Source organism: Anomaloglossus baeobatrachus, chromosome 8 (genome assembly GCF_048569485.1).
Source record: "Anomaloglossus baeobatrachus isolate aAnoBae1 chromosome 8, aAnoBae1.hap1, whole genome shotgun sequence".
NCBI classification, from domain to species: domain Eukaryota; kingdom Metazoa; phylum Chordata; class Amphibia; order Anura; family Aromobatidae; genus Anomaloglossus; species Anomaloglossus baeobatrachus.
Genome location: NC_134360.1, coordinates 166,181,051 through 166,200,894, shown reverse-complemented (window position 1 = coordinate 166,200,894; position 19,844 = coordinate 166,181,051).

Genomic DNA, 19,844 nt, shown 5'->3' with positions numbered 1-19,844 from the left:
ATGCCCACTGGGGTGTCTATCTTTCCCTAAGGGGGGGTAACTAGGGTTTTCTGGTTGGCTGTGTGTTTCCTAGTGAGGGAGCGGTGTTATGCGGGGGCCTATCTGTGACTACCTGGTTTTGCCAGGGCATCACACTTGTGTTGTGTGGCATTGATCAAATTGCGTTGTGTGACGGACGTAACGGATGCATTGCATATAGTGGCACAAATGATGCAACGGATGCTGCAAAACAACGGAATCCGTTGTAGCTTTTTTTTCAACAATTACTCAACTGAGCATACGCAGTTGTGTAAAAACGGATTCCGCCACCATAGGCTTCCATTATAAAAATGACGGACGCCGACGGAATACAGCACATTGCGTTTTTTTGACGCTCAGGGAAGCGCAGAAAAATGCTACATGCTGCGTTCTTTCTGCCCGGCGGATGCAACGCAGGACCATCAGTCGCAATGTGTCGTCCATACAAGTCTATGGGAAGCAGCGGATTCCGTTAACGGATTCTGCTGTTTTACAAAACGGCAGATTGCGACTGAAGGAAAAAAACACAAGTGTGAAACTAGCCTTAGCTTATTGCTGAGCAGCTCTGTGTATATAAAGCACCCTCCCCTTATTGGAAGTGCTTGGGCAACACTTCCTAACCTTAGGTATTTTGTCAGGGTAGAGATCGCGCTGCATACCTCTTCCAGTGCCCCTTACTAATATGTAATTTCCTATCCTTAGGTTTCCTCTTGTTTGCTGAGCCTCTGAAGCTGCTGTTTCTATGTTGCCAAAGGGACCTGCAAGCTGTGCCTCCTTCCAGGTCTCCAGCTTCACTTTTGGTTCCACGTCCACAGAGCCTTGTTGTAACAGCGGTGCCACATCTGCAGGAGCCACTTCTGCTTCCTTCACATTTGCCGTGTCTTTGCACGTTGTGCAGTGCCACTGTCGGGGTACACTAACCTGAGACTTTGCTCTTTTTTTGTGACGCAGTGAGTCATAACCACTGTCTGGGAGATCGTGCATTTAGGCCCCCTGAGGTTGGGCCAGACAGCCCCTGTATAAGGGTTTGCTCTCGGTTGCTCCTCCAGGGGAGTCCGGTGCATGGTCCGGTGGAGCCTCTCTAGGTCACCTTCGAACTCCTTTCCTATTTAAGGATTGTCAATAAATCTAGTCTATTGCTCACCATCTACGCTCTCCCATGTCCTGCTTGTGGTCAGCTACCGCAGCTCCGCTGCGGTCTTGTGGGTTCACATATCCACGCTCGCCGTGCTGCAGTGAGCGTTATAATATTGCAATTCATTAACAGTCATTTTGAGCGTCCTTTACTAGCAGGATTATCACCCTAAATATTTCAATGTATAAGCTACTTTAGCAGTGCAACCAAATAAAATATCTCAATGCACGGAAACTTAGAGCATCATCCAGCCTTTTTACATTTAATTGGGCCAAAGTATTTTACTTCATTGCAAAAACTTATAGATATATTGTATCAGCTAGTACTAATAAATATATTGTATCAGTCAAAAGTTTTGTCACAACCGTTCATGCGATGGTTTTTATTGCCCCTTGTTATGTCCCACGACTTGTCATTGAAATGTATTGCTTCTATTACATTACTACATAATCAGTTTGACTTTTAGAAGTTTGTCCTTTCTCTCCTTGTAGCAGTGATATAAGCTCTGGTATAAGTAACCCCTCCCTTCTTCTTCCTCAGATAGTGCATATCAGCCATCTTGCTAGCATCATACAGTGGAGGAAACAAGTATTTGATCTCTTGCTGATTTTCTAAGTTTGCGCAATGACAAAGACATGAACAGTCTATAATTTTAAGGTAGGTTAATTTTAACAGTGAGAGATCGAATATCCAAATAAAATCCAGAAAATCACATTGAATAAATGTATTTGCATTTTTCAGAGAGAAATAAGTATTTGATCCCTCTGGCAAACAAGGCTTAATACTTGGTGGCAAAACCCTTGATGGCAAGCACAGCAATCAGATGTTTTTTTGTAATTGATGATGAGGATTGCACACATATCAGGAGGAATTTTGGTCCACTCCTTTTTGCAGATTATCTCTAAATCATTAAGATTTAGTCAGTCACATGCTGTTTAATATATGAAGGAGAGACTCTGAAACTCACAAAGCCTATGCGGACAGTGCAAGAAATTACAAAAATTCCAAGTAAGATGGTTTCCGATTCATTCACGATGTATTAGACATAAAGGAGAGCCTCATACATAGTCTATTAAAATTGTTAGGTAGTGGAACTCCTAGACTTAGAAAGGCAATGCACTAATTGAAATGACTGCCAAAAATTTGAAGGAGGGACTTAAATACACCCTGAAAGACACATAGAGGAGGGCCTCAAAAGATTTTCCATTTTAAGGAGTGGGATTCCTAGACTGTTAATGCCTATGAACTAATTGCAAGGGCTGAGAAGCATTTACCCATGGGGGTATGCATCAATATATGTAAGAGAATTTTAGAAGCAGTCCTCCTTCACAAAGATTGTGAAGGAGGGCATCATACACACCCTGGAAAAATTAAGTGGGAGGGTTGTATGATGAAATATCATAGATATTACATTTTGAAGGGACTAGTTGCCTAACAAAAAAGAAGGTAAATTATCTGTTACACCAAATCAAATATTACATAGTTTATGAATAAGCTAGTTAAAAGGAACCAAACATCAGGATTTTGATATATACTGTAAGTTAAAGCCAGTGCAGTACTGGCACTATCAGGCACAGGCTGTACATACCATTAGTGGGCAGCTCGGATGTTTAGGATGTGAAATCCAAGTTTATGAAGTTTGAAAATTCATCCACTTTTGGACTGACGTGTGCACCTCTCTAGGTAATATCGGTGCGTGTTAGGCATATGATTACAATCACACACCCCTGCCCCCCGCCGCCTGTTTCTCCCTCTCTCTGGTTGTATGCAAATTTCTCTATTCAGTTACACGGCGTCGGAAATGGCGCCTGCGCATAGCGCTTATCTCCGGCGCCATGTTTTTGAAGCCCGCATTACCCAGTTTTGTGTCTGAGAGGGCGGCGCATGCACCCTCGCTTCTTCAGATCTCGTTGTGACAGCCTCACAACAGGACTGGAGAACAGCTGATCTTACCGATTAGCTGCAGCAGACGTCTGTTCATATGGTGAAGAAGGAGAACAAGAAAAATATTAAACCATGAACTATATACTCTTATTTTTTTAGTGGGAAGTGGTGCATGGAAAAACACCAGAAAAAAAGGAAAAATTTTAATTTCCTTTAGGTTCCACTGCTATCATCTGTTGGGGTTGAAGAATCTGGGCTTAGCCAGGCCTTGTTAATTTTGATAACAGTCAGCCTGTCAGTATTTTCATTTGAGAGGCGAATGTGCCTATCAGTTATTATGCCCCTGGTGGCACAAAAACCCGCTCTGACAAAACGCTACCGGCAGGACAGGCCAGCACCTCCAAAGCACAGAGGGACAAGTCATGCCTTATGTCTAGCTTGGATACCAAATTGTTGTACGGCAGAGATATGATGAAGGATGCTGGTATGATTGGTTAGGTACTCCTTTACCATCTTTCAAAACTTTTCCTTCCTTGTCAAACTACAATGCACGTCAGACCCTGGGTGCTGGGAGGGTCTAATTTAACTGTCTCAGACCATTGATATAGTTCCCCTGCCTCTCTTGGACCTCTTGTTTATCTTTCTCATCTTTCATCTCTTCTCTTTGATTGTCCAAGGAACTATGACTTCTGCACCGGTTTTGTCAAATGGGAATTTTTGTACTAATTGTTCAACTAGGGCCTTCTGGTATTGCACCATTTTATTAGCCCTTTCTGCCACAGGAAGGAGAGATGGAAAGTTCTCCTTGTAGTATGGGTCAAAAAGAGTGAACAACCAATAATCAGTGTTGGAAAAAATGCATATAATGAAAGGGTCGAGGGAAAACAGCAGGACGTAAAGTCAGCCATGTGTGAAAGACTTCCAACAGGCAAGACTTCCCTTTTCCGATGAGGATGATGACTCTCTATCTATGTCTCCTCCCTCTCCTCCTCCTTCTCTTCAGCCCATCCAGGGTGAACAGATGGGATGAAGTTGGTGTGGATAGTACCCTCGGTAGGGCAGGCAACCATCTCCTGTTCCTCCTTCTCAGCCTCCTCCACTCATTATCACCTATTATCACCCAATTCACACTGAGAAGATGACATGAGGCTGGGTTAGGTAGTATCTAAACCTGGGCCACTTGCAAAGCTTCCTCTTTAATTGTAAGCCATTCATCATTTTCTATGATTTTTTAAAGTTTTGTAGAAACTTAAAGATGTCAGACATCCATGCCCATTTGTCGGTTCTTATGTGCAGAGGCTGACAGGAATCAAGATGGACATGTTGTAGCTGGAAATCAACTACTGCCAGACTGGCGACAGCTGTAGCTGGCTTGCAGAAATGTGTGCACATGCCGACATACCTTCACGAGTAGCTCAGGAAAATCAGGGTAGGTTTTCAGAAATAGCTGAACCACTAAGTTGGGCACTTGGGTCAGGCATGGGAAGTGGGTGAGCTTGCCAAGCTCCACAGTCACCACCAGGCTATGGCCATTATCCCATTCAACCATGCCTGGTTGGAGGTTCAGTAGCAAGAGAAATAGATCTGTCTGGTTTACTATAGTATGCCACAACTTTGTGCTGGTGTGCTATTTGTCACCTAATCAAACTAGTTTCAGAGCTGAAGGCAGTGGTGCAGTGCTTCCAGCTTCTGACTGATATGGACTATGTGCTCCGACAAAGAGCACCTTGGTGTAGACCATGTCCCTTGGAAGGCTGCTGCCATCAGTTTTCAGAAAGCCTCAGTGTCCACAAGCCTAATTGGCAACACTTCTAGGGCAAGCAGTCTGTCAATTTGCCTGTTTATTGTTTAAACCTGTGGGTGGGTGGCTGGTTATTTATGTTTGCGTTCCAAGGCCTAGGCTGAATGGACACAAAAAATTAGACATGGTTGCTGATGGTGGTTGTGAATGTGCAACAACAGGTGCAGGGTGGGAGGCATCCATGCTTGCATCCTAGACACGGGATTGGCAAGCATGTAGCACAGGGGAAGAGGCAGTGGTGTCACCCGCATATACTGATTGTGGACCAAGGCATTTGGCCCATCTAGTCAGATGCTTTGATGACATGTGCCTGAGCATGCTGGTGGTGGTCAGGCTTGTAGTGGCTTAGGTCACAAATGACTGTTCTTTTATCATCCAAATGTTTTATAAAAAAGTGTTAGACTGGGGAACAACTTTCCCTTGACTTTGGAACTTGCCGTGTGGGTGCTATGGGTAACAAATACCTTTCTTCCCCCTCTGACTCCCCACTTCCTCTACCTGCCTGTTGCTTTACTGTATGATTCCTCCACCTCTTTGATGCTGTCGTCGCTCTGTATAGCATCTTCCCAGGTTGGGTCAGTCACTTCATTGTCCACCATCTTCCACTTCCTAAGCTCTGTTCTTCCAGAGTTGTTGACTTAACAATATCCCTTGTTGGCCACTAGCTCTTGAGACACTCATTGCCATTCACAACCATTGTCTTCTTTACTACACACAATCTCCTCCCATCCCTCCTGACATTTGCAGGACGAGAAGGCAGAATCAATAAATGGAAGTATAAAGAGTTACTTGGAGTGTCCGCAGCAGTATGTCCACTTCCGTGTCCCTTACCGCGTGCCTTATGCATTTTAAATTTGGTATATATATGCCTGCAAACTTTCTAGTATTAATAGGGAAAGAAAAATATGTAGCCCTGAAAAGGACTTTAGTTTTAAGTTGCAGCTGCAGTATACTCTCACGAAGTGACTAGGGGAAGTCTGGTATACGGCACAACACATGACAAAACAAGGGGTACATTGGGGACACTATAACAAAGGTGTGCACTAATGCTAGTAAGTGAGAAGATGGGACACCTCCTGCACTCACCTGCAGCTGTACTCCTAGCCAGTACAGGTTCCACAACTTTCGTTGAACAGGATACTTGAGACCCCAGCAGACCGTGTAATAGCCCTGGCTAATGATCTGGCAGGTTAGGAATGCTAGCCCCACTGCTGCATTAATACAACATCAGAAAAAGGAAAGACAAACTGGGATAATAACAAAAGATAAGGTCCAACTCACGGTTGCAATCAGAATCAGGTCTGCAGCCTACACAGCTACTTGCAATAAGGGCTCCTCCAGCTCCTTCCACCTCAAGGTCTAGCTTCCAAATTGATTCAGAATAACTGGCACCATCTACTGTGAAAAGAGGGTTTATGTAGAGAATGGGGGTGGTTCCAAACTATAAGCTCCTGAGGAGAAGTAATGAGAATGCTGCTGGCAAGGAGAAACTGACATTAACCCATTGCTCACAAAAGGAAAGGAAACTATGTTTGAAATAAAGAGTCTTATATGGTAATGAGAGACTCTAGACCAGAACCTGTCACTAGCCTCATAATGCAGAGAGACAGCAGTGACAGTACCCCTCTTTTAGTGAGAGGGCAAAGGATTCTCAAGATTGGATCCATCCAAAAAATACCTCAGGATGAGATGGTCACAACGGCCGTAAGGTTATGAATGTCCGCTACTTGATACGGATCAAGACACTTTGAGCCCGAGCCCCAGACGTATACTTCCACATGATGTTATTTGTGCGGACACCCACACAAAATTATTCACACACAGGTCCACACCTGAACGTTTATTTCCATGCATGCGTTTGTTGGAAACTGGCAATCTCCCAGAAGGACCGACAACAGTAGTATCACCATCCGACTTCATAGCCATACACTCCCGAGTCACGGCTGCCCCCCTCTGACCACTGCACCAGGGCGCACATCGAGGCCTAAGATTAATCTGAGGAGTGGGAAGATTAATACTGCTACTTTCCAATTTAGGCTCAGAGACCATGGTAGACAAGTCAGGTATAATGGAAAAACTATATACAATCAGACTATCTTCATATATACAGTCTGGGGCTGGCAGTTTTTCAGATGGGACCACACTATAGGGTACAAGAGGAAAAACTGACTTTTTGACCTTACACTCAGGAATAACCTAAGGAGTAGGAAGGGAATCCTCTCTTTGTCCTAGAAAATCCTTAGCTAGCAAAAGGGGTAAAATGGAGGATACATACACACTCGGGTCACCCTCCTCCATACAATCAGGGGAATGGGACTTTTCAACAGATGTAACACCTATAGGGATAGATGGACAAACCCCCTTAAGACCACAGTAAAACCATGCCCCCAATCCACGGCGAACGGCAAGTGGCCTAGTATAAGAGGAGACACCCCCCACATGCAAGAGTTTGATCATATGCCCCTCTGGGATCTCTTCCTGAGGAATAACTATGGAAAACCAGGACTTGGTTGGTCTCTCCCTGAGGCATCTATCCACCCTTATAGCTAGGGATATGGTGGTCTCCAATGACTTTAGAGCAGGGTAGTGGACTAGAGAATCCCTCAGCCGATCAGACAAACCCTGAAAGAACTGACTCCTGGCTAGTGAGTTGGCAGGTGAAGAACGCTAGCCCCACTGCTGCACTAATATAACACCAGGGAAAGGAAAGACAAATATGATAACAACAAAAGATAAGGTCCAACTCATGGCTACAGTCAGAACCAGGTCTGCAGCCTACACAGCTACTTGCAATAAGGGCTCTACAAGCTCCTTCCACCTCAAGGCCTAGCATCCAACTGGATTTAGAATAACTGGCACTCTCTAATGAAAGAAAAGGGTATATTTAGGGAATGGGAGTGGTCTCAAACCGGAAGAACCCAAGGAGAGGTAATGAGAATGCTTCTGGCAAGGAGAAACTGACATTATCTCCTTGCTCACCAAAGGAAAGACAATTATGTTTGATATAAAGGAGTCTTACATGGCAATGAGAAACTCCAGCTCAGAACCTGTCACTACTGTCATAATACAGAGAGATGGCTGTGACAATACTATTGAAAGATTGTAAGGCCATAAACCCTGCCAATATGCTTCTAATCCAAAACTATCCTTCCTCCACCAGATACCCCTACATTGAATGCAGGCAACAGTGGCTTTACAAAAGAAAGAACAGTATGTACCCCTGAAAAGAGCATTTGTTTTTATGATGCAGCAGCGGTGTACAATTACTGCAATAGCAATTGAACATTGCCTATATGCTTGTTCTAATCTCAGTTATCCCTACTAGATCAATTCTCCCTGAACTGCTTCCGGAGTAGAGTGCGCCGAAAAATGCATCACTGGGTCTTCTAGAAGACCTGATGGCACGATGCGGCTAGCTAATGCCAGTAACCTGTAGCATGGCTATGGCATTATTGTTTATGCCAGGTAATCCCCGCATGTCACTTGAGTATCCGTGATAGTCAAGTAATGAATGTATCGGAGCACTCTGATGTTCAATTGAGTATCGAGTAGTCACGAGCATGCTTGTTCATGACTAATTATTTTCAACATTGCTGCCTTACACATTTGATCAACAAAAGCAGAAACCCTTTCAGCACAGGATGCACAGATACGGTAGCATTTATTGAGTTGACTGTAAGGTTTTTAGGCTTCACAGATGGATAAGCAGATCTAGCCAGAGAAGGAACTTTTACATGCCCTTTTCCCATTCTTTCCACAGAACTGTAAAAACAGATTTTCTTCAGTTTTCCACTCCCTAGTGACTTCAGTACATAGGAGAGCTGCGCATATCTTAAGTCCAATTCATGAAACTTACTTTCATGGTCATTAGATGGCTTACCACAAATCGAGAGAATTATATCCTGAGAGAATTTTACCTTAGGCAATTTAATTTAAAGATAAGCTTGTCATCTGTAATCCTTAGAACAGGTTCTTGAATAGATAAAGCCTGTAATTAACTTACTCCGTGGACAGACGTCATTGCCACCAACAGAATATTTATAAGAGTGAAAATCAAAATAACCACTGACGCCTATTAAATTTACCCACAGATCACCTGCTGCAATGTAACATTCCCAACCACCTTGGGATAAATTATTATAGTCTGGAAATAAATATACTACTTGCGCATAGGGATAAAAGTGGAAATATGCACAATAGCAACATATATACAGTATGTATACCGTATATTACTGTGTATCCAAGTATTCAAAACCTCATGGGATCAATAGACTACACTAAAAATATATACTAGATACTCCAACTTGTTAGTGTATAAGAGTCCGTAGATCCACTTCTCTTGTTCAAAAGAGGCACAATTCGCTCCAAACACATAACGTCAATAAGTCCAAAATGATGATATGAGTCCTTCGTTAGGGCCCGGCTGGTATTTACTACCTCAAGGTTTACATCCACAAGAGAAGTTTCCTGAGTGCCGCTCCTGATTGCCAATTGTGATGTTCCTGAGGAAACTGCAGTGTGGAGTAGAGATGAGCGAACCGGTCGCGGTTCGGCTCGAGGTTGGTTCGCCGAACGGACCTCCCGTTCGAGTTCGGTTCGTCGAACGTTCGACGAACCGAACTCGAACTGCATAGGAAACAATGGCAGGCAATCACAAACACAGAAAAACACCTAGAAAACACCCTCAAAGGTGTCCTAAAGGTGACAAACAACTCAAACACATTGGAAAGTGACAAGGACATATACTCATGCGAAAACAAAACAGCTGGACAAGGAAAAAGAGGAGGACACACAGATATAGGCATGGCACGCCCTTCTAAAATCATGTAAAACACTGCAAGGTGACTCCAAGCGGAGTCTCCCTTTTTTCCAAAAATTGGGCCACACACACCCACCCCTTCAGTGGTAGCACTTGTGCCCCAGTTGCACACTTCACAGCTAGATTTGCATCAAGCACATTCAAAAATACGCCATAATTAACCGTCCCCAGGATGACACCAGGGTAGGTAGCTAAGTCTTTCCTGATCCCAGCTCTGTGCAGCTTGGATCATTTATAAAAAACACAGCAATCAAGGGTTACTCCAAGCGGAGTCTCCCTTTTTTCCAAAAATTGGGCCCCACACACACCCACCCCTTCAGTGGCAGCAGTTGTGCCCTAGTTGTACACTTCACAGCTACATTTGCATCAAGCACATTCAAAAATACGCCATTCTTATCCGTCCCCAGGATGACACCGGGGTAGGTAGCAAAGTCTTTCCTGATCCCAGCTCTGTTCATCTTGGCTTCTTTTAAAAACAATGTAAGCAAGGGTTACTCCAAGCGGAGTCTCCCTTTTTTCCAAAAATTGGGCCCCACACACACCCACCCCTTCAGTGGCAGCAGTTGTGCCCTAGTTGTACACTTCACAGCTAGATTTGCATCAAGCACATTCAAAAATACGTCATTCTTATCCGTCCCCAGGATGACACCGGGGTAGGTAGCAAAGTCTTTCCTGATCCCAGCTCTGTTCATCTTGGCTTCTTTTAAAAACACATCAAGCAAGGGTTACTCCAAGTGGAGTCTCCCTTTTTTCCAAAAATTGGGCCCCACACACACCCACCCCTTCAGTGGCAGCAGTTGTGCCCTAGTTGTACACTTCACAGCTACATTTGCATCAAGCACATTCAAAAATACGCCATTCTTATCCATCCCCAGGATGACACCGGGGTAGGTAGCAAAGTCTTTGCTGACCCATGACTTGTTCATCTTGGCTTCTTTTAAAAACAATGTAAGCAAGGGTTACTCCAAGCGGAGTCTCCCTTTTTTCCAAAAATTGGGCCCCACACACACCCACCCCTTCAGTGGCAGCAGTTGTGCCCTAGTTGTACACTTCACAGCTACATTTGCATCAAGCACATTCAAAAATACGCCATTCTTATCCGTCCCCAGGATGACACCGGGGTAGGTAGCAAAGTCTTTCCTGATCCCAGCTCTGTTCATCTTGGCTTCTTTTAAAAACACATCAAGCAAGGGTTACTCCAAGCGGAGTCTCCCTTTTTTTCCAAAAATTGGGCCCCACACACCCACCCATTCAGTGGCAGCAGTTGTGCCCCAGTTGTACACTTCACAGCTAGATTTGCATCAAGCACATTCAAAAATACGTCATTCTTATCCGTCCCCAGGATGACACCGGGGTAGGTAGCAAAGTCTTTCCTGATCCCAGCTCTGTTCATCTTGGCTTCTTTTAAAAACACATCAAGCAAGGGTTACTCCAAGCGGAGTCTCCCTTTTTTCCAAAAATTGGGCCCCACACACACCCACCCCTTCAGTGGCAGCAGTTGTGCCCTAGTTGTACACTTCACAGCTACATTTGCATCAAGCACATTCAAAAATACGCCATTCTTATCCATCCCCAGGATGACACCGGGGTAGGTAGCAAAGTCTTTGCTGACCCATGACTTGTTCATCTTGGCTTCTTTTAAAAACAATGTAAGCAAGGGTTACTCCAAGCGGAGTCTCCCTTTTTTCCAAAAATTGGGCCCCACACACACCCACCCCTTCAGTGGCAGCAGTTGTGCCCTAGTTGTACACTTCACAGCTACATTTGCATCAAGCACATTCAAAAATACGCCATTCTTATCCGTCCCCAGGATGACACCGGGGTAGGTAGCAAAGTCTTTCCTGATCCCAGCTCTGTTCATCTTGGCTTCTTTTAAAAACACATCAAGCAAGGGTTACTCCAAGCGGAGTCTCCCTTTTTTTCCAAAAATTGGGCCCCACACACCCACCCATTCAGTGGCAGCAGTTGTGCCCCAGTTGTACACTTCACAGCTAGATTTGCATCAAGCACATTCAAAAATACGTCATTCTTATCCGTCCCCAGGATGACACCGGGGTAGGTAGCAAAGTCTTTCCTGATCCCAGCTCTGTTCATCTTGGCTTCTTTTAAAAACACATCAAGCAAGGGTTACTCCAAGCGGAGTCTCCCTTTTTTCCAAAAATTGGGCCCCACACACACCCACCCCTTCAGTGGCAGCAGTTGTGCCCTAGTTGTACACTTCACAGCTACATTTGCATCAAGCACATTCAAAAATACGCCATTCTTATCCATCCCCAGGATGACACCGGGGTAGGTAGCAAAGTCTTTGCTGACCCATGACTTGTTCATCTTGGCTTCTTTTAAAAACAATGTAAGCAAGGGTTACTCCAAGCGGAGTCTCCCTTTTTTCCAAAAATTGGGCCCCACACACACCCACCCCTTCAGTGGCAGCAGTTGTGCCCTAGTTGTACACTTCACAGCTACATTTGCATCAAGCACATTCAAAAATACGCCATTCTTATCCGTTCCCAGGATGACACCGGGGTAGGTAGCAAAGTCTTTCCTGATCCCAGCTCTGTTCATCTTGGCTTCTTTTAAAAACACATCAAGCAAGGGTTACTCCAAGCGGAGTCTCCCTTTTTTTCCAAAAATTGGGCCCCACACACCCACCCATTCAGTGGCAGCAGTTGTGCCCCAGTTGTACACTTCACAGCTAGATTTGCATCAAGCACATTCAAAAATACGTCATTCTTATCCGTCCCCAGGATGACACCGGGGTAGGTAGCAAAGTCTTTCCTGATCCCAGCTCTGTTCATCTTGGCTTCTTTTAAAAACACATCAAGCAAGGGTTACTCCAAGCGGAGTCTCCCTTTTTTCCAAAAATTGGGCCCCACACACACCCACCCCTTCAGTGGCAGCAGTTGTGCCCTAGTTGTACACTTCACAGCTACATTTGCATCAAGCACATTCAAAAATACGCCATTCTTATCCATCCCCAGGATGACACCGGGGTAGGTAGCAAAGTCTTTGCTGACCCATGACTTGTTCATCTTGGCTTCTTTTAAAAACAATGTAAGCAAGGGTTACTCCAAGCGGAGTCTCCCTTTTTTCCAAAAATTGGGCCCCACACACACCCACCCCTTCAGTGGCAGCAGTTGTGCCCTAGTTGTACACTTCACAGCTACATTTGCATCAAGCACATTCAAAAATACGCCATTCTTATCCGTCCCCAGGATGACACCGGGGTAGGTAGCAAAGTCTTTCCTGATCCCAGCTCTGTTCATCTTGGCTTCTTTTAAAAACACAGCAAGCAAGGGTTACTCCAAGCGGAGTCTCCCTTTTTTTCCAAAAATTGGGCCCCACACACCCACCCATTCAGTGGCAGCAGTTGTGCCCCAGTTGTACACTTCACAGCTAGATTTGCATCAAGCACATTCAAAAATACGTCATTCTTATCCGTCCCCAGGATGACACCGGGGTAGGTAGCAAAGTCTTTCCTGATCCCAGCTCTGTTCATCTTGGCTTCTTTTAAAAACACATCAAGCAAGGGTTACTCCAAGCGGAGTCTCCCTTTTTTCCAAAAATTGGGCCCCACACACACCCACCCCTTCAGTGGCAGCAGTTGTGCCCTAGTTGTACACTTCACAGCTACATTTGCATCAAGCACATTCAAAAATACGCCATTCTTATCCATCCCCAGGATGACACCGGGGTAGGTAGCAAAGTCTTTGCTGACCCATGACTTGTTTATCTTGGCTTCTTTTAAAAACAATGTAAGCAAGGGTTACTCCAAGCGGAGTCTCCCTTTTTTCCAAAAATTGGGCCCCACACACACCCACCCCTTCAGTGGCAGCAGTTGTGCCCTAGTTGTACACTTCACAGCTACATTTGCATCAAGCACATTCAAAAATACGCCATTCTTATCCGTCCCCAGGATGACACCGGGGTAGGTAGCAAAGTCTTTCCTGATCCCAGCTCTGTTCATCTTGGCTTCTTTTAAAAACACATCAAGCAAGGGTTACTCCAAGCGGAGTCTCCCTTTTTTTCCAAAAATTGGGCCCCACACACCCACCCATTCAGTGGCAGCAGTTGTGCCCCAGTTGTACACTTCACAGCTAGATTTGCATCAAGCACATTCAAAAATACGTCATTCTTATCCGTCCCCAGGATGACACCGGGGTAGGTAGCAAAGTCTTTCCTGATCCCAGCTCTGTTCATCTTGGCTTCTTTTAAAAACACATCAAGCAAGGGTTACTCCAAGCGGAGTCTCCCTTTTTTCCAAAAATTGGGCCCCACACACACCCACCCCTTCAGTGGCAGCAGTTGTGCCCTAGTTGTACACTTCACAGCTACATTTGCATCAAGCACATTCAAAAATACGCCATTCTTATCCATCCCCAGGATGACACCGGGGTAGGTAGCAAAGTCTTTGCTGACCCATGACTTGTTCATCTTGGCTTCTTTTAAAAACAATGTAAGCAAGGGTTACTCCAAGCGGAGTCTCCCTTTTTTCCAAAAATTGGGCCCCACACACACCCACCCCTTCAGTGGCAGCAGTTGTGCCCTAGTTGTACACTTCACAGCTACATTTGCATCAAGCACATTCAAAAATACGCCATTCTTATCCGTCCCCAGGATGACACCGGGGTAGGTAGCAAAGTCTTTCCTGATCCCAGCTCTGTTCATCTTGGCTTCTTTTAAAAACACATCAAGCAAGGGTTACTCCAAGCGGAGTCTCCCTTTTTTTTCCAAAAATTGGGCCCCACACACCCACCCATTCAGTGGCAGCAGTTGTGCCCCAGTTGTACACTTCACAGCTAGATTTGCATCAAGCACATTCAAAAATACGTCATTCTTATCCGTCCCCAGGATGACACCGGGGTAGGTAGCAAAGTCTTTCCTGATCCCAGCTCTGTTCATCTTGGCTTCTTTTAAAAACAATGTAAGCAAGGGTTACTCCAAGCGGAGTCTCCCTTTTTTCCAAAAATTGGGCCCCACACACACCCACCCCTTCAGTGGCAGCAGTTGTGCCCTAGTTGTACACTTCACAGCTAGATTTGCATCAAGCACATTCAAAAATACGTCATTCTTATCCGTCCCCAGGATGACACCGGGGTAGGTAGCAAAGTCTTTCCTGATCCCAGCTCTGTTCATCTTGGCTTCTTTTAAAAACACATCAAGCAAGGGTTACTCCAAGTGGAGTCTCCCTTTTTTCCAAAAATTGGGCCCCACACACACCCACCCCTTCAGTGGCAGCAGTTGTGCCCTAGTTGTACACTTCACAGCTACATTTGCATCAAGCACATTCAAAAATACGCCATTCTTATCCATCCCCAGGATGACACCGGGGTAGGTAGCAAAGTCTTTGCTGACCCATGACTTGTTCATCTTGGCTTCTTTTAAAAACAATGTAAGCAAGGGTTACTCCAAGCGGAGTCTCCCTTTTTTCCAAAAATTGGGCCCCACACACACCCACCCCTTCAGTGGCAGCAGTTGTGCCCTAGTTGTACACTTCACAGCTACATTTGCATCAAGCACATTCAAAAATACGCCATTCTTATCCGTCCCCAGGATGACACCGGGGTAGGTAGCAAAGTCTTTCCTGATCCCAGCTCTGTTCATCTTGGCTTCTTTTAAAAACACATCAAGCAAGGGTTACTCCAAGCGGAGTCTCCCTTTTTTTCCAAAAATTGGGCCCCACACACCCACCCATTCAGTGGCAGCAGTTGTGCCCCAGTTGTACACTTCACAGCTAGATTTGCATCAAGCACATTCAAAAATACGTCATTCTTATCCGTCCCCAGGATGACACCGGGGTAGGTAGCAAAGTCTTTCCTGATCCCAGCTCTGTTCATCTTGGCTTCTTTTAAAAACACATCAAGCAAGGGTTACTCCAAGCGGAGTCTCCCTTTTTTCCAAAAATTGGGCCCCACACACACCCACCCCTTCAGTGGCAGCAGTTGTGCCCTAGTTGTACACTTCACAGCTACATTTGCATCAAGCACATTCAAAAATACGCCATTCTTATCCATCCCCAGGATGACACCGGGGTAGGTAGCAAAGTCTTTGCTGACCCATGACTTGTTCATCTTGGCTTCTTTTAAAAACAATGTAAGCAAGGGTTACTCCAAGCGGAGTCTCCCTTTTTTCCAAAAATTGGGCCCCACACACACCCACCCCTTCAGTGGCAGCAGTTGTGCCCTAGTTGTACACTTCACAGCTACATTTGCATCAAGCACATTCAAAAATACGCCATTCTTATCCGTCCCCAGGATGACACCGGGGTAGGTAGCAAAGTCTTTCCTGATCCCAGCTCTGTTCATCTTGGCTTCTTTTAAAAACACATCAAGCAAGGGTTACTCCAAGCGGAGTCTCCCTTTTTTTCCAAAAATTGGGCCCCACACACCCACCCATTCAGTGGCAGCAGTTGTGCCCCAGTTGTACACTTCACAGCTAGATTTGCATCAAGCACATTCAAAAATACGTCATTCTTATCCGTCCCCAGGATGACACCGGGGTAGGTAGCAAAGTCTTTCCTGATCCCAGCTCTGTTCATCTTGGCTTCTTTTAAAAACACATCAAGCAAGGGTTACTCCAAGCGGAGTCTCCCTTTTTTCCAAAAATTGGGCCCCACACACACCCACCCCTTCAGTGGCAGCAGTTGTGCCCTAGTTGTACACTTCACAGCTACATTTGCATCAAGCACATTCAAAAATACGCCATTCTTATCCATCCCCAGGATGACACCGGGGTAGGTAGCAAAGTCTTTGCTGACCCATGACTTGTTCATCTTGGCTTCTTTTAAAAACAATGTAAGCAAGGGTTACTCCAAGCGGAGTCTCCCTTTTTTCCAAAAATTGGGCCCCACACACACCCACCCCTTCAGTGGCAGCAGTTGTGCCCTAGTTGTACACTTCACAGCTACATTTGCATCAAGCACATTCAAAAATACGCCATTCTTATCCGTTCCCAGGATGACACCGGGGTAGGTAGCAAAGTCTTTCCTGATCCCAGCTCTGTTCATCTTGGCTTCTTTTAAAAACACATCAAGCAAGGGTTACTCCAAGCGGAGTCTCCCTTTTTTTCCAAAAATTGGGCCCCACACACCCACCCATTCAGTGGCAGCAGTTGTGCCCCAGTTGTACACTTCACAGCTAGATTTGCATCAAGCACATTCAAAAATACGTCATTCTTATCCGTCCCCAGGATGACACCGGGGTAGGTAGCAAAGTCTTTCCTGATCCCAGCTCTGTTCATCTTGGCTTCTTTTAAAAACACATCAAGCAAGGGTTACTCCAAGCGGAGTCTCCCTTTTTTCCAAAAATTGGGCCCCACACACACCCACCCCTTCAGTGGCAGCAGTTGTGCCCTAGTTGTACACTTCACAGCTACATTTGCATCAAGCACATTCAAAAATACGCCATTCTTATCCATCCCCAGGATGACACCGGGGTAGGTAGCAAAGTCTTTGCTGACCCATGACTTGTTCATCTTGGCTTCTTTTAAAAACAATGTAAGCAAGGGTTACTCCAAGCGGAGTCTCCCTTTTTTCCAAAAATTGGGCCCCACACACACCCACCCCTTCAGTGGCAGCAGTTGTGCCCTAGTTGTACACTTCACAGCTACATTTGCATCAAGCACATTCAAAAATACGCCATTCTTATCCGTCCCCAGGATGACACCGGGGTAGGTAGCAAAGTCTTTCCTGATCCCAGCTCTGTTCATCTTGGCTTCTTTTAAAAACACAGCAAGCAAGGGTTACTCCAAGCGGAGTCTCCCTTTTTTTCCAAAAATTGGGCCCCACACACCCACCCATTCAGTGGCAGCAGTTGTGCCCCAGTTGTACACTTCACAGCTAGATTTGCATCAAGCACATTCAAAAATACGTCATTCTTATCCGTCCCCAGGATGACACCGGGGTAGGTAGCAAAGTCTTTCCTGATCCCAGCTCTGTTCATCTTGGCTTCTTTTAAAAACACATCAAGCAAGGGTTACTCCAAGCGGAGTCTCCCTTTTTTCCAAAAATTGGGCCCCACACACACCCACCCCTTCAGTGGCAGCAGTTGTGCCCTAGTTGTACACTTCACAGCTACATTTGCATCAAGCACATTCAAAAATACGCCATTCTTATCCATCCCCAGGATGACACCGGGGTAGGTAGCAAAGTCTTTGCTGACCCATGACTTGTTTATCTTGGCTTCTTTTAAAAACAATGTAAGCAAGGGTTACTCCAAGCGGAGTCTCCCTTTTTTCCAAAAATTGGGCCCCACACACACCCACCCCTTCAGTGGCAGCAGTTGTGCCCTAGTTGTACACTTCACAGCTACATTTGCATCAAGCACATTCAAAAATACGCCATTCTTATCCGTCCCCAGGATGACACCGGGGTAGGTAGCAAAGTCTTTCCTGATCCCAGCTCTGTTCATCTTGGCTTCTTTTAAAAACACATCAAGCAAGGGTTACTCCAAGCGGAGTCTCCCTTTTTTTCCAAAAATTGGGCCCCACACACCCACCCATTCAGTGGCAGCAGTTGTGCCCCAGTTGTACACTTCACAGCTAGATTTGCATCAAGCACATTCAAAAATACGTCATTCTTATCCGTCCCCAGGATGACACCGGGGTAGGTAGCAAAGTCTTTCCTGATCCCAGCTCTGTTCATCTTGGCTTCTTTTAAAAACACATCAAGCAAGGGTTACTCCAAGCGGAGTCTCCCTTTTTTCCAAAAATTGGGCCCCACACACACCCACCCCTTCAGTGGCAGCAGTTGTGCCCTAGTTGTACACTTCACAGCTACATTTGCATCAAGCACATTCAAAAATACGCCATTCTTATCCATCCCCAGGATGACACCGGGGTAGGTAGCAAAGTCTTTGCTGACCCATGACTTGTTCATCTTGGCTTCTTTTAAAAACAATGTAAGCAAGGGTTACTCCAAGCGGAGTCTCCCTTTTTTCCAAAAATTGGGCCCCACACACACCCACCCCTTCAGTGGCAGCAGTTGTGCCCTAGTTGTACACTTCACAGCTACATTTGCATCAAGCACATTCAAAAATACGCCATTCTTATCCGTCCCCAGGATGACACCGGGGTAGGTAGCAAAGTCTTTCCTGATCCCAGCTCTGTTCATCTTGGCTTCTTTTAAAAACACATCAAGCAAGGGTTACTCCAAGCGGAGTCTCCCTTTTTTTTCCAAAAATTGGGCCCCACACACCCACCCATTCAGTGGCAGCAGTTGTGCCCCAGTTGTACACTTCACAGCTAGATTTGCATCAAGCACATTCAAAAATACGTCATTCTTATCCGTCCCCAGGATGACACCGGGGTAGGTAGCAAAGTCTTTCCTGATCCCAGCTCTGTTCATCTTGGCTTCTTTTAAAAACACAGCAAGCAAGGGTTACTCCAAGCGGAGTCTCCCTTTTTTCCAAAAATTGGGCCCCACACACACCCACCCCTTCAGTGGCAGCAGTTGTGCCCTAGTTGTACACTTCACAGCTACATTTGCATCAAGCACATTCAAAAATACGCCATTCTTATCCATCCCCAGGATGACACCGGGGTAGGTAGCAAAGTCTTTGCTGACCCATGACTTGTTCATCTTGGCTTCTTTTAAAAACAATGTAAGCAAGGGTTACTCCAAGCGGAGTCTCCCTTTTTTCCAAAAATTGGGCCCCACACACACCCACCCCTTCAGTGGCAGCAGTTGTGCCCTAGTTGTACACTTCACAGCTACATTTGCATCAAGCACATTCAAAAATACGCCATTCTTATCCGTCCCCAGGATGACACCGGGGTAGGTAGCAAAGTCTTTCCTGATCCCAGCTCTGTTCATCTTGGCTTCTTTTAAAAACACATCAAGCAAGGGTTACTCCAAGCGGAGTCTCCCTTTTTTTCCAAAAATTGGGCCCCACACACCCACCCATTCAGTGGCAGCAGTTGTGCCCCAGTTGTACACTTCACAGCTAGATTTGCATCAAGCACATTCAAAAATACGTCATTCTTATCCGTCCCCAGGATGACACCGGGGTAGGTAGCAAAGTCTTTCCTGATCCCAGCTCTGTTCATCTTGGCTTCTTTTAAAAACACAGCAAGCAAGGGTTACTCCAAGCGGAGTCTCCCTTTTTTTCCAAAAATTGGGCCCCACACACCCACCCATTCAGTGGCAGCAGTTGTGCCCCAGTTGTACACTTCACAGCTAGATTTGCATCAAG